Genomic DNA, 16,617 nt, shown 5'->3' on the forward strand with positions numbered 1-16,617 from the left:
ATTTAGTTATTATTACCTGATTACTATTAAAATTATTATTAACTGAGATGGGGACGCAATGCTATGTGCGTAGATTAACCCAAATATGAGTTAATGATGAGTGTAGAATGGAGTGAGAAGATCTGTGTAGCTTTGTTACTGACTAAGATCAGCTGTTTAAGTATCCAGACCAATGTGTTTTAAGTTCCCAGATAACCAAACATCCCCCAGATAAGAAGACCTTCCCTCCCCTTAAACAAGACATCCCCTCAGAAAACCAGAAAATTCCTCAGATAATAATGCATCTCCTCAAATAAAAAAATATCCCACCAAATAACAAAACAACCCTTTAAATAACAGAGGACCAGCTGAGGAGATGATATCATGGGACAGCTGGGTCCAGTCTCGACCCATCAAAAAGCTTCTGACATTTTCTCAATAATCCGCCACCTTTTGATTGTTAAGCGAGCACTATAACCATTCAACTAAGTTACCCAGCCAGTCAGTGGTATACGATACATACTTGCTTTGGGAAGAGTTGAACAACAGTTGGTTATGATAACTTTTTAACAACACAAAGCACCAAAGGAAAGTCCTAGGAATATTATCGATGCGCGCTCCGAGATGGATTTGTACATCAGCGAGTACTCAATGACACGGAAACACTCCTGCCTTTGACACAATCTGTGACTTTAATAATTTAGAAAGGGAAATGTTGTGGATGTTATTTACTGAAAGCTACAACGGCATCACTTTACTGAAACTCAAATATAATATTAATTTCATGTTATCAATGATGCGTTGCAATATTTCAGCACGTTTGGTTGGCAACACTTTCTTGTGGCAGTTATAGAACGAACATAACAAAAATACAGTAAAAGGTTTCTGCATTTATGTACAGGACCAGTGAATGAATCTAAGATGCTGGTAATCTCTATATCATTGTCTGCAGGGCCATTATTAGGACAAGGAATATAAATACCCCCGCCGCAGCAAACCTGCAGACTAAGCGAATTTCCATTTGATTTACACTGAAATGTCTACTTAAAAATATAACATTTATTCCCGATTTAAATAGAATTAGTTTAACAAGTACTTAGGTATGCTGCATCAGGGAGGTAAAACTGTTTTTTTTATGTTAATAGTTAGTAAGAAATAAAAACATTTTTCAAATTCGATCAAAATATGTTCATAAACAAGCAAACTACAACAGTTTACTTATTCTCCATAAGAATAACATGGGAATTTTAAATTTACAATTTTTTAGAATTTTCTCCGTAACCATTAGGCGCATAATAACGCTTCAATATACTAAATTATTTGTTTTTTTAAGCTCTACAAAATGGTTTGGAAAGAAATTGCTAAATTTTATGTTTTTTGGGTCAAAAATGCGAAAAACCTATTTTTACCCCATAAAAGCCCCCATAAACCCCCGTTCCCATGGTCCGATCATGCTGGATCGCGAACTCGTTCTAATAAACGTAGGTTTACACGTTTGTACCGAATTTCATCAAAATCGGATCATTTTTGCTCGAGTTATCGTGCTAACGGACACATATATATATATATATATATATATATATATATATATATACTTTTGTGCCCACCTGGTTTGGCAGTCAGTGCGCTGGTAATTTACTCGGTGTGGCAGTCACCCGCCCGAAAGCCAGTCAGCTCTCCCATAAGCCAGTCAGGTATGGCTTCCCGTGCACTTTATACGTATGAAAACAGCAAACCGGTGCTGCTGCCTGTGTCGATAAGCGTAACTGCAATACCAATGCGGAGACTGTCTCATCGTGTGTTCTATCGTGGAGTAGTGTAGCCAGTACGGCACCCTACCCTACTTTGTAGCGGTAAAACCCAGCGGTCTGTAACCTTCGTTTACTCCTTGTTACTATTTGTGTTGGGATAGTGATTAACTACGTGTTAATGTTTAAACATGTTCATACTCCAAATAAATATGATGCACCTCTAATAAGGATCGTCGAATATTAATTAATTATAATTGGTTGAATCTTGATCCTACCCGTTCATCATCTCATATTTTAAGTTATTTTGATTTTTTTTACCTTCAGTTGAAATTTTAGTCAACTTCTCCTTTATACAATATTTTTTATCCTAGTATTTACAGTGTTTCCACGGACCGGGAACTATACGGATTTTCTTTATCTCGAGAAATATACGTGAATCTTGTCCGAGATACTGGAACTGTTTTTTACGCAATTGCGTAACGTGAAGGAGTAACTATTACATATGACAACGATATTATTCTATCTGATAAGAATAACCATGAAACTACACTCGAAAGATGAAATATTTTTATAATTATTTCAATTTTACAAACAAACTATTACAGGAATTATATTTTGGGACGGATGAATGATAAGGAAGCAACAAAAAGTGGTCACGAGTGCAAATACGGGGGGGGGGAGGGGCGTACAATATAACGAACGCCAGAAACAATTATTTGTTTACTTTTCAGATTCCTTATCAAATCTCTCTCTCTATCTCTCTCTCTCTCTCTCGCTCTCTAACAATGTACAGATTGTGGACTTTACTATTTAAGTTTTCCTGCAATTATTTCAGTTCAATCCCATGCCTATCCTTATGGTTTCCTATCTATTATTTTTCAAAATAAATAGTAAAGCAGGTTAAACTATTTTTTATTTTATTTTCTTGAAACCAAACACTCTTTACCATCCGGTATTCTGCAGAGTCAAATGTTTAACACTGTGTTTATAAAAATTGAATGGCCACACAATTTTGTGTTTAATTTTTTTTTTTTACTAATAGTAACTGGGATATTTATATATACCAATAAGTGCTGCAAGCTGTAATAAATGCTGCTGATTAATATCAAAATAAGTTATAATTTATTTTGTATAATACATCGGTCATTGAATACAAACCATATAATGGGTTTTCTATTTGTAACTTTAACTTGCAAATACAGTAGAAGTCGCTGATGGAGTACTGGAGTCGCATCATCATGATGCCTATATATTATATAACCTCACAAATCCCAAGAAAATGTTTTAATAACTGTGTTTTTCAGTCTTATATTTCGATATGAACGATATATTTAACTATTTACGGTAGTTTTTATGTGCAGTAGGTTCCCAATTATTGAAATATTACAGTTCATTTAACAAAAATAAGATGGAAGCAAAACGGAGAAATATCGATCAGTATCGTCAAGGTCAACCTATACGCTCGCACCTACAGACTGACAATCTTGCACTGACACTGACATACTGACAATCGTCTGCTTCTGTCTGCTGTCACAACACTACAATATTTTGTGGTTGGGTCGTTGGGTGATTAGTAACCATGACAACTTGTGGATGTAGAGAAACCAAAGAAAGAATAGAACAAAGAGAAATAATACTTCTGTTCTGAAACATCATGTAGTAGTAGCCTAGGATGACTACGGTATCAGTAGTCTTCTAGTCTACATTTTCATTTTGTTTTGTTCTTTACGTGATTTATTGCTGTACAGTAAGCAAGTTTTGTTTTGTTTGAGTAAGCATACGGTGTAGTTTTTATTAGTAAACCAAGGTTAATGACTTAACATATCACGGTTGCGCAATACCTATTGTATTTTGACTATGTAAAATGCAAATTATTTATAATCACTTTAACGTCCATTTATATAGTGTCCCGGAACGGCATTGTTCCTGAGTAAGAAACATATAAATATCATATTTAAACTATCCAGAAGTCCTTAGTTACTCACACGGGGACAAAAGTTTTAGGCCTAAATCATTTGAAACCTGTACATTACATATTTTTGGTCGAGTTTTCGACCACTGGACGACCACTAGTTAAAGTTAATTGTATTACAACAATCTTTATAGTAAGCAATATAAGCTTGAATCGGACTTATCTGCCTTCAGCTAATCCATCATATGATAGTACGTTAGAGAGTATGCCCATGCTGAAGTTTTACTTATACTTGAAGAATGACTTAATTTAGTACCAAGAAATAAATCACACCCCTTACATACACTGTGATGTTTTAATGCTGTGTAGTTGATTGCTACTGTATTAACCTGTGATCGCATATTAATTCATTCATTAGGAACGTATTTAAAAAAATACTACTTTTATTTTTTTTTCTATGATTTATTTACAATAACAGAAATGTGTAAGATTAAAATAAATTAATGTGTTGCATTGTCCATTTAAAGTTACATCATAGTAAATTAAAATTCCACTGAAACTTAAACAATAAAAGCCGAAATTAGTTATAAAGAAAACACGAGTTTCCTTTATATTGCTTTTACAATCGAAATATACATACTGAGCCACGGCTCGGTCCCCCGGTACTTTTCATTTTAAATATTCAAATAAAGTCGATTATTTTTAATGTTTTATGAAACGTGACATAGCAAATTTCCACGGAACTTTTTTTGTCGGCTACTACTTTATTTTATTTTTTGGTCAGGTTAGTTAAAAAACAGTGGATTCTGTATACAAAAAGTGAAATGTTCTAAATCATATTTTTTTTATTTTTGGCTTATGTACGTAATTTAAATTGTACGAGAGGGGCTTCCCACCGTGCCGGATTGCGCCGTGCGGGCATATTTTGATCCAGTGGCGGGTGTTTGGTGTTTTGAATAAGAATACTGAATTGCTCGTTTTAAGATCGTATCATTACAAATCCTATCATTTTAAGATTTGCTTACACTTACGAGAAATGCATTTTCCATTTGTACATTTCTCAGGTACAAATTTTATGAAATAACGTACATTATTGCGTTGTTTGACAAGTAGCTGGGGACCAAGCTTTGTTCGGGAAACTTTACACTTTGAGAGTATTCCTTGGTCAATGTAATGCTATCCCAAAAATAATAATTTGCGGTATTTTTTTTCTTGACATTTAACTTCTATTCAAATAATAATATCATAGTTTACTGAAATGATGAGATAGAAGAGTTTTTAAAAATTTGTTTGGTTCCCCTAAATGGCCGAAACTATAGAAATTACCCAGTATTTTTCACGCTGAATTCAAAGAAGGCTATTAGTAGTATGAAAATCTTCCCACCTTCCTTCCTTTGAAGTATTAGTCACTGCAAGAACTTGGACTCGCTCCAAAACCAGAACCGAAACGTTTAATTTACCCTCAATTTTTAAAATGTAATAAGTTACAATTTTCTGGAAACTCATGACACTTTCTGACTGAAAATAATTACGGTTGATCCTTGTTGGTGAGTACCAAAAAGGAACCTTAGGTATAAACATGGTTGTATATCCAAGTTTGGTTGTCCTTGATATTGTACTATTTCATTGTCACTGACAAATTAGGGCTAGGCTGCACTATAAGTTAATTGGAAGTTTATTTGATATCTAGTCCTAAGCTTATAGCCATCTTAAGGCAAACATAACCAAAACCTAACCACAGACATATAAATATAAGTGATATAAATATAAACACTCATCCTCTGTAGGCCTAAAGCTACCTATCTATATTTTTTTGGGTTAGGATTAGTACTTTTTTGAGAGAGTGTCATTATGTACTGAGCACACTTAGATGATATAGGGTATCAGTGATTTATGAAATTATTTATTTATAAAAAGCAACCTAACGGAGTTACCTTAATGATGCACACAGTATTTAATACAAAAATTAAAGCTTATGCCTATGTATATTAGTTTTAAAACAGAGTAGAATAAGGCACCTATAATCTAGATTAGGCATTGATTAGTGTTTATAAACTAAACATGGATGAACCACTAAGTCAAGCTACTAATCCAGTTGTTCAGGCTAGGCTAAACTGAACTCTGAAAGCATCCATCTCAAAACGGCCACAACTTAAGAACAGATCCTAGAATTTGATTTATTTTAAACTTTATTTTTCTGAAATAGATAGCTAAACTGTCCAGTGCAATCATCCCACACTGCAAATAGCAACACTCAAACTTAGTTAGGTAAGCTAGTGGTAGGTTACAACTAATTATTATCCCTGTGACCGATTCAGTGTAACATCTGACATCAGTCAGAATCAGACGACATTATTGACAACGACACTCGTCGTGTCGTTTCTTTAATTTACGGTATAATATAGTATAAAACATCTACCATATCCATAATAATGTTCTACCACTGCACCTAAACAGCAGAAAAAAGCAAATCACCAAATTCAAATCACCAAGATTCGCACAATATGACAAATTATTTATAAATTTAAAACAGTATATCTTCTGTGCCAGTAGTTAATGCGTGATTGAACTTCAAACAAACAAACAAACACACAAACTTTCACATTTATAATATTAGTAAGATAAGATGTATTAATTAAATATTAATTACTAGCTGTGTGCCCGTTCTACGCACGGGGATCCTCTAGTAGTCAGTTGAAACCTTCCTAAATAAAGAAAAACTATTGGTTTGCATATTTTCAGATATGCTAGCCAAACTATTATATACAAACAAATACAGTATCTGACAGTTTCAAGTAAAAAAAAATGCGTAATAGATCTATGAGGGGTGCACTTCCATATCTGTTGGCACAAACAACTAAATTAGTAATATTGATTATTCGATTGTTTAATTCCATATATCGTTTGGTTAGTTAGGTTAGGTTAACCTTACCTAACTAACCAAACAATATATAGTTAAAATACTATACCTCAACCTCGCCATTAAACATTCAGGTTGGAAATTTCACTATCAAAGGTGCTCTTGGCCTGACCGTACGGAACACTGAGTTATATGTGCTACCAACTTATGAATAATTGTTTAAGCCTACGAACCCAAGAGATGGATAATTGGTCTGTTGGACGTATGGTCCAGCGAGCAGCACATAGCGTTGAGAAGACACATTAGAAATACGATTTGAGCATAATCCGTAAACCTCTGTTACAATCACCCACTGCAGTTGTCTCTAAACACTTTACACAACCACCATTGAAGTGCCGTCAACGAGTTGAAACCTTATATGTAAGCTATTGGTAACGCTTATGTAAAAAATGTAAGTTTCCCAGGCATATAGAACACTGAGTCAAAGTCTTTTCCCCGGTTATAAACCCAAAACTCGATAGAAATTCTATACACAAAGAAGCTCTATTTTCATATACGGTTACCCTACACATTATTGCACTTGCGATTAATTAAATCCGTTATGGAAGGAAAAACGGTTTTAATCCAACTTGGTTTGGATTTGCTTTTGCAACTTGATCTGAAATGATTGCGGTATTTGTAAACAATATTCAATGTAAACATATCAGTGACAGCTAGAGAAAAATAATCTTGATCCGAACAGCTGTTCGCTATTTCATATGATGATTATGTGATAAACATTGTGAGAAAACTTGACAAAAATCGCACAAAATTGGGTTTTAAACGTCCGTAAGTTTTTTTTACAAAGTAGCGAGGCCATATTTTAATAGCTAAAGACACTTTCGCAAATCCAGTGAATACATTAAAATGATTCGAGGATCTTGATAGGTACTCTCGTTTTCAGGAGAAGGCCGCGTAAAATGGCCTTTGGACCGTGACAGACGGAAGATAGACAACAACGGAATTGAGATAATAATTGATGATTGAGATAATAACGGAATTGAGATGAAACTTTTTTCGGATTCTTGAATGTTTAAAACGTAAAAATAATCTAAAAGTTGATGATTCTGAGCAATGTACAGACAAAACTCTAATTTTATTTATATAGATTAGTACCTGTGGTGATTTTTATTAGAAATTTATTGAAGTAAATAAAAAGCAAAGTTAAAAACCATCTGACCAGTGTTTTTATTTAAAAAGTACGTAGGCCTATTTGATTGGCTTTGTTTTCTGAACTAAAATATCTATTTCCTGATCTATTTTTAGTTCCTGTTTTCGAAACATAATTTGGCAAAACAATTATTTATTCATTAAACAACTTGATCGAAAAATAATTTCTAAACATTGGAGGACAATTAAAAAACTTTTGAATTCTAATAAACCTAGCTGCCGTACCTGTGTTTTACATCGGAGAGGATTTTGAAGAGAAAAAGTTTGATACACGTCACATATTTCAAATCCCACTCCAAACACGTCATGTTAATACGTTTACTTCCTTAAATTAAGAAAGTCACAATCTCCAATTAACAGGCTCGTAGCAAAAATTAAAAGTTTCACAATTCGAATAGTTTCTACCTTTTGGACCGCAAAATCAAAGAACTTTATTGACAGCATTTAAAGCTGACTTCGTTAAACATTCTGTTATCTACATTCTTCAAAAATGTAAACATTGTGAAACTTTGGAATCCCATGGGGTGTAACTCAAAGAAAACACGTTAAATGTAATCGGTATATTTGTTAACCAGGTACAGGGCTACCTCTTGAATTGATATAGATAATAAATCGAAAAATAAAGAAATATAAGTTGATTGATTATTGGCTCTTACAAAAGGGTAAACAATCAAGGAACATGATTTAATTAAGTAACCACACATCACTGAGTCTATATCTTCATTCTTTCTTGTAAAAATCGCTTTGATTGTGGCTATATAAAATAGGGAAGTAATATTTCACTATACAACGAGCTCAAAAGCTCGAGAACCAGCAATAAGATGGAAATAACCGGCAGAACCTTTAACCATCCACTGGCTCGCTAGTCGCTACCCCAGGTCGGTCGGTAGCCGGGTAGCCCATCAATGGAACCCGTTAGGCTCGCCCCTACCTCTCGCCACAAAAGAGACAAGAATTTTGCCTTGTTCCACACGCCTTTGATTGTTTGAGGCGGGAAAACTATTTGTGTGCTACGGCCCGCGCAACACAGGATATTGTTTTCGTATTAGTTGGCCTTTTTCCAAGATGACCGTGACCGTTAACTTATTTTATGGACTTCCTTGGAGAATAATTCAAAACTACAAAGAACATTTCTAATCCCACAGTATACTAGCTATTTAAATTATAAACACTTTGGTGTTTGAAAAATATTTTTGGACGATAAATTTTGCAGCTTTTTGAAATCATCCAAGATGGCCGCTTGCCTCCAAGGACTCAACAATAGGCCTAATTGTGCGACTATAAAGCAATAACTTCCCACCTTACGCTTGCGAATTAGTACGGTACATATTTGTATCCACAGTTGCCAGGACGACTATTAAGACGACCAAAGATTACATTGACATTTAGGTATTTAATCTGTAGAATAGTAATTGTTAAGTAATCTGGAAGACAACTAATTAAAATGAAGTGCGAAAGATGGGTTATGAGAGTGCTCAATGCCTGAAGCATAATCCATTTGTTTGAGGTGCGGATTTTCAAGCTTGTAGAACAAATAAATATCACAAAGTAGAAGGGCAGGAGTGAAAGTGACTGAAGTGACGGGATACCCGGGTGGATTTTCAGTGACTGGATTCCAGTGGTATGCGGTAAAATATATAGTGACTGGCTTAGCAGCACAAATTTTACGTGACTGGCTTTCCCATGCAAATGCGGTGGTGACTGCATTAGCATAGCATTTTTTACGTAATTATATTTTAGTATTTTTAAGAAAAAAAGAGATATATACGTTCAGATATGTCTAGGCTTAAGATATTTACCAACATATATTATATATATATCATAGTCTTGAAATATATTGGGGGGTGCAACTGACTGACTTCCAGTGTATATTTTATGTGACTGGCTTCCCGGGCGCGGCCGTGTATATATATATATATATATATATATATATATATATATATATATATATATATATTTATATATATATATATAAATATATAAATATATATATATATGAATTTGAACGGATGGTGTTTTTGGTCTCTAGGGACCTCGAAACGAAAAAAAAAATCGGTCCCGCGTCCAGGTCTTACCATGAGTACTACGGTAATAGCTTAATCCCTATATGGGAAATTCGCTAAAATGAACATGGTTCTTGATTTTGCAACTTTTTTAATTAGTTAAAGTAATTAATTTTAAGCACCTTATTTCTCAAATAATATTTTAGAGGATGTTTTTATTTTTTATGTAAAATTAATCACCTAAATACCATTATTACATACAGAACTGAAGAATCTACTTCAGTTACAGTGATAAAAAGTTGTTTTTATGATGCTTAAGTAGTGTTCGAATATTTACAAACCACATACACTGATGTTATCCGATAGTATACGATGTGGGAGACACAGATTTGGTTCATTGAAATTTTAATATAACTGTCTAAAAATTAACAATTAATATTATAAGTTTAACTTCTATTCTGGATAACTGGCATGACTACTTATATTTAATTGGATAATTGCAACTATTATAATTTAAACACAAATTGCTACAACTTTGTGTCGGGTTTTTGAAACATTTGAAACGAGTACATCGAATCACATTGCGCCTACAAATAAAAAAGTGGATGGGGCACTGTAGTATACATTACCAAAATGGCTGGCAGACTGTTTCCGGTGAAGGAGTAAACAAACGGAAACACTTGTCGCAGGGCGGCCAACTTTATTCATAAATATTCTTGTGCTAAAAGAATAGTCTTTTTAAGGTTATTTTTTTGTGCATAGGATAAAATGTTTTCTATACGGTATATGCTTAATGTTTTATTTACCAACTAATTTTAAGTCCGGCGAGTCATATCCTAAAGTTTTCTAACAAATTTACTTTTTTAAACGGTTTTATTTATTTAAAATACTTTAAAAACAAGTCAAGCAAAATATATTGTTTTATTGAAATTAGTGTTATTAATTATGTTTTAATATGACATTTGTACTTTATAGCATTAGTTAATGTTTTAGCTACATATCATGCATATTGAGCCATAAGGTATACAATTATTGTATTTTTTAAATTTAATAAGACATTATTTCTTAAGCCAAATAATAAATGTAATATTTTTATTGACATATTAAAACCTTATCTTATGAATCAAATATAATTAGTCAAGTAACAGAAACGTAAGTTAAAAGTTGTTTATAATATTTGCTATTAATAATAAATTGAAATTAAACTTAAATTCCATATCAATATACGAGTATATTTTACAGCTAAAAAACAACCGTGTCCAAACAGAACACCTTTTTGATATTAATACATGTATTACCTAAGAAATAAAATATGAAACGTACGATAAAGAATGTGTTTCAAAAATCCAGTATCCATGACATTCGTTGCTATATTGAATAATTGGTTTTCATACACGAAGTAAGTCCACGGAATGAATATACGAGTAGCAAAACTAAAAATTTACACGGTACAACTATTTATTTCAAAGGCGAGTAATAAATTTAAAAGTATTTTTACACTTCAAATGGATTTAAAAAATACTGTATCCTCAAAAGTGTATAATACTTATTTTCATATAAAAATGTATCTTTGGCGAAGATTATACGTTGAAATTACAATGTTTATAATATCCGTTATGTTGTAATATAATATTAACGCTTATGATATTGACAATGACTACATTTTAAGCCATTATATTCTATTCTGTATCTATGTCAAGTAAGCTTAGTTTAGGTTAAGCCAGGTTAGGCGAGGCTAGGTCTTAAGTTACGTTGGGTTAGGTTAGGTTGTAGTAGGATAGGTTATGTTGGGTTAGGTTCGATTAGATTAGGTCACAGCCTTCTGTATGGATTACAGTTTAGAATAATACATCCAATGGCTTTTATGAGTTAAGAAATGTTTCCATAGACTTTTAACACATACTAAGATGGTTGCATGTATGGGTTGATTTAATATGAATTATAAGGAAAATTATAGTTGGATATTTCCTATGCTATAACATTAAGCTGTCATATCCCCGTGTAAAACTAAGACAACGCTACAAGTAACACTTTCACTGTATTTTGTTAACACGTTCAGCCTTGTCACAAGACTGACAATTACAAGGACTTGACATTTAATCCACTGAATGGTCCTTCCTCATGCTTTATCCTTGTAAAGCGTCTTACAGCCTGTTTGTATCTGGTCTTCCCTCTTGTAGGCATAACCTTTTACTCAAATATACTTATTAACATTAGTAATCATTACTTGTAATATAGATATTAGGTTGTAGGGTTTTTTTTTAATTGCAACAGCCAAAAATAAAAGTAAGGTAACCAAAAAATTTAGGTACCGATTTACGAAACTTTTGAAAAAATGCATGGAGAGGATATTAATTTTCAATTTACAGCTTTTTCACAAGAGGGAGTAACGTCTCGCCGACAGTAAAATTCATTTTACCTGTGAAAGTTTGGAACTCAAGCCCCTCAAGGTCACAGGGTAAGTCTAAAATCAAATTTAGCCCAAAAGTTTGGACATATTTTGTGGACTTGTACCTTGGGCTCAGACAAACATAAAATGCCATATAAGTATGGGTCTAAAATGTCTAGATTTATGTCTGTCGGTCTGTTTATGATTTTTTTCTATTTTGGGAATTTTTTTGAAGAAATTTCAAAATTTGTATAAATGTGTAGTTTAAAAGGTAAAAAGAGCTTAAAAGAAGTTTCGTTGTAATATCTCAAGCCGTTAAAATATGGTGGCCATTTAAAATCTGTAATGCCAAATTTCATGAAAACCGTAAATACTAGGAAAACTGGTTTTATAATTAGAAAGGTAGAGACTTTAAATCTAAATCAAACGAGACCTTGTTTGTTAAGATCTGATGACAAACAATCGATCTATAAGTGTTTTTTTACATTCCAAATAATAAGGTGGTCCTATTAAATTGGGTAACTGAATGTAGATAAAGACTGACAACTTGGTTGTTTGTGAGCCGATTTTAACAAGCAAGGTCTCATTGGATTTGGATTTAAATGCTCTATATTTTAATTGAGTAAACAATTTTCTTAATATTTACTGTTTTCATGGGATTTGGCTTTAAAGATTTTGATTGGCCGCCACAATGTAACGGCTTGAGATATTGGAACGAAATTTCTTTTAAGCTCTTTTTACTTTTTAATCTACACATCTATACCAGTTTTGAAATTTCTATCTTGAAAAATGCCCAACATATAAAATAATTTTTTAAATTCACCAACAGACCGACACACAGAAATCTAGGCATTTTAGATCCATACTTATATGGTATTTGATGTTTGTCAGAGCTTAAGGAACAAGTCCACAAAATATGTCCAGATAATTTGGAAACACCCTGTAGAGTATGGATCAACTAATCTGTCCACTATCTATGCTTGGCTTAGTATACATACAATACATATCATAGGCTCTATTCTACTGAAACCCCAAATACCATCTAATCCCACAATACTATATCTCAAATGCATGTATTGTAAACTAATCTGTATTGTGTGGCATACATATTGCCGTGCTACTCATATGTGTGTTCATGTTTGTTCCGGTTGCGTTGCAGCTGGTTTTGGTCTTCACAGAAAAACATAATGAATTTACAATAACCTTTTTTATGCAATGCAAATTATATTTGAATGTTTGTGTAACCAGTCGCCACACCTATTAATGCCCTCTATTTCAATTTTCGTGTTTGAAAGGAAGTATTTAAAAAAAATAATTTATCATAATAATTAATGTTATGCTTACCATAGGAAATAAATTAAAATTAAATAATTTATTTTAATTTTATCAATTTAATCCTATAATTTATTAAATTGCAAAAATATTACATTTCCTGTCAATTAAAACCATTATGTTTAAAAATGTCAATATTCACCTCTTTCCTATAGATTAAACATTTTTTTTCTCTAATGAACTTAATTAATAGTTAAATAGCTTATGTTGTTATCACTACTTAGCATACTTACTGTTGATTTCGAATATTTAAAAAAGATTTATAACTGTCCTTTAAATTATTAATTTATTTTAAAGGTTTATTGTATTGAACAAAGTATTGCATTTGTTACACATCAAGACTTTAAATTAACCGTGGGATTTTATAGTGTTTAAAACACATTAAATATAGAATGATTCGTAAAAAACGAACAATCGTAGAGTAGCCCAAAGAATCTACTTATTTATAAGCATACAATATCTAACAGACTTTTGTCTTCGGGTTTCCAATAGTAACGATGTCATGTAAAAGAACTTTTTAAAGTTTATGTCAATATGTAATTCCCATGGAAATCGCATGTCCGATAAAAATGAGTATCGAATCACTCGGATAAACAATTGTGTTTCCCTTTCATATTTGATTTCATTGCGCAGATTTAGTGAGGTCGTCGTTGTTTACCAGTTTACCGCTGTCATCTGTCGATTTAACACATTAATGGAGATCAAAGCTGTAGTGAAATATAGCCTCATACATACAACATTAAACTAATGTGACATTGAAGAGATTTCTGAACTTTATAGCTAGATTTTGATGTTGTTTAGTTTTAAAAGCTCACGATGTAAGTAAATAATATTGAAATCGTAATTTTCCGCAAAAGATAATGCAATTGTTAAATATTTTACAAATATCATCATATACAGTATTAAGGGTAGGTAAAGATTTAACTTATTTAGTGTAAAACTTTCTTATATAGGTGTTAGATATTTTACAATATAATAGTTTTCATTTTATTAAAGTAGAGATTTAAACATATTAGTTTGAATTATTGTACTGTTTGTGATTAATTTAAATGGGTATTTTCCTTGTTTATGAAACATAAAATATCAAAGGGACAGCTTGACTCGGCGTTTCCTGTCCTGTGACAAACATCCGGATCCGAGAGAGAAAAGGAAATTGTGTGAAAATGGAATGAGAAAACTAGGAAAACAACCCCTTTACCAAACTACCCAAGTTATGCCTGATCTTTTACATGAGTTTTTTTAAGGGAGAGAGGTAAATGTTGATCACAATAAAATTCCATGACTCAAATGTAATTATAGTCATAAAAACGTTTCAAATTTAATGTTATTCCTGAATTTTGAGGTTTTTTATCTATATGAATAAATTTGAGTTTTTTTTCTGTACATTGCGCAGAGTTATATATTTTTTGTTATTTTTACGTGTTATACAATAAAAAACGAATCAAGTCTTATCTCAATTTCACAAGATCGAGTTAATCAAGAGGTAAATCTTACAACAGATGTCAGTTGTGAGAGTATCAGACTGTACTTGGTGGTGACACTCATTGTAAGAGCTGCTACTCCTTAGATCAAGAGCAGCACTTAGAATCAAAATCATCCACTACATCAGCGATGTAACTAGAATTGTGTTAAGATGTCATCACTTTCGCAATTATTGTACAATTTTATACGTTTGAGCAACATTTTGAATTATTGTTTTGAGTTTTTTTTTATCAATATTTAGGTAATTGATCTACACAATTGACAACCAAGACTCTTCAAGGGAGAAATTTTTAGTTTGTAAACATTCCCTATGCTTTCCTATTTCATACAACGGACATAGCAAGATTGTGAACTGAATAATAAGGGAAATAGATATAATAGATAAGGAAAAATATTGTTTAGTTTTACAAATAAATATCTTAAAAGACCAATCATTATACATGAGGAGCGAACTGGTCTAGTTGCTGAGCGTGGAGGATCCCTGAGGTTCGTCAAATCACGGTATTGATCTAAAGTGAGCCGCAACCCTAGGTCTAGGCTGAAGTAATGTGATTTCGATTCCGGAATAGAGCCTATCGTACTATGAAAAAACTTGATTAATTATATTCTTCTTCAGAATTCATTTACAATGCAGTGGCATTTTGATTGTTCTGATTATCGTTAATACTCCAGATTTATTTTACAAATAATCATAATGTTGAAGGCCTCAATAATTCTCTTTTTCTCTCCTACCTAGTAACTTTACACTTGCTACAGAAATCCAACTATTTTCAAACAGTAATTTAATGGCTATATAATTTCTATACTCTAAACCATAACGCGTGTACGGGAAAACTTTTATTTTCGCCAAGGACTTTTTATTTTTCTTTTATTGAATATTAGGACGCGATAAATCGATTAAAGTTGGTGTCACAATGCTGGAAAAATCCGCTTTCTGTCCTATGACCCTTGATTTAATTTTTGATATAAGTTTGGATTCAATAAGTAACTTATTTAATAAATTTTTGATTGAATCTGAGCAAAACTCGGTCTTCCGGTATTTATTAAAAAATACAAATACAACAAGCTTTTGAATTATTAGAGGATTAAATTAAATGTCTCTATTAAAACATTCTTCAAATTCAGGTTATCTCTGTTTTTACCTTTATTAAATAAAGTTACAAAAATAATTTGCTCCATTCATAGCAAAACTTACTTTGATCAAATTAAAGACCAAAGTTTTCATTTTCCTAATGTGTTTATAGCACAAGTCTTGTGTAGAATACTACAATTGGATAACTTGTGACTGAATTGTGGCATAGTCTCTTAATCAATAGGCTATCCAATAGATTTCCAGGGTTTCCATAAAATAATAGAGGGGTTTCACTATGAAATAAAAAGAAAACTAGTGAAGATACAAAAACAATATTTGTTTTGTTGAGTTCCTGACATCAAACAGATTTTACACGTAGCTAATAAACTTCAACATGGGCCCTTTTCTTGCTGTACAGACATCCAAAAATGATATATTTCAGCTCACACGTTGTGAAACATTTCTCTTGTTACAGTTGACCCTACATCTCTAATTCTTTCTCTTAGTAGGCCTAATTTTGATTTTTTTTTTTTTTTTTAATAAACAAAGTTTTCTAACATATCTCTAAAGAAAAAATCGCAAAGAGACAGGACTATGCTTATTGGAGGCCATGCTATAGGGCCACATC

This window comes from Macrosteles quadrilineatus, unplaced genomic scaffold, assembly GCF_028750875.1.
Source record: "Macrosteles quadrilineatus isolate MER2022 unplaced genomic scaffold, UCM_ALF_1.0 Scaffold_3__2_contigs__length_128488019, whole genome shotgun sequence".
Lineage (NCBI taxonomy): Eukaryota > Metazoa > Arthropoda > Insecta > Hemiptera > Cicadellidae > Macrosteles > Macrosteles quadrilineatus.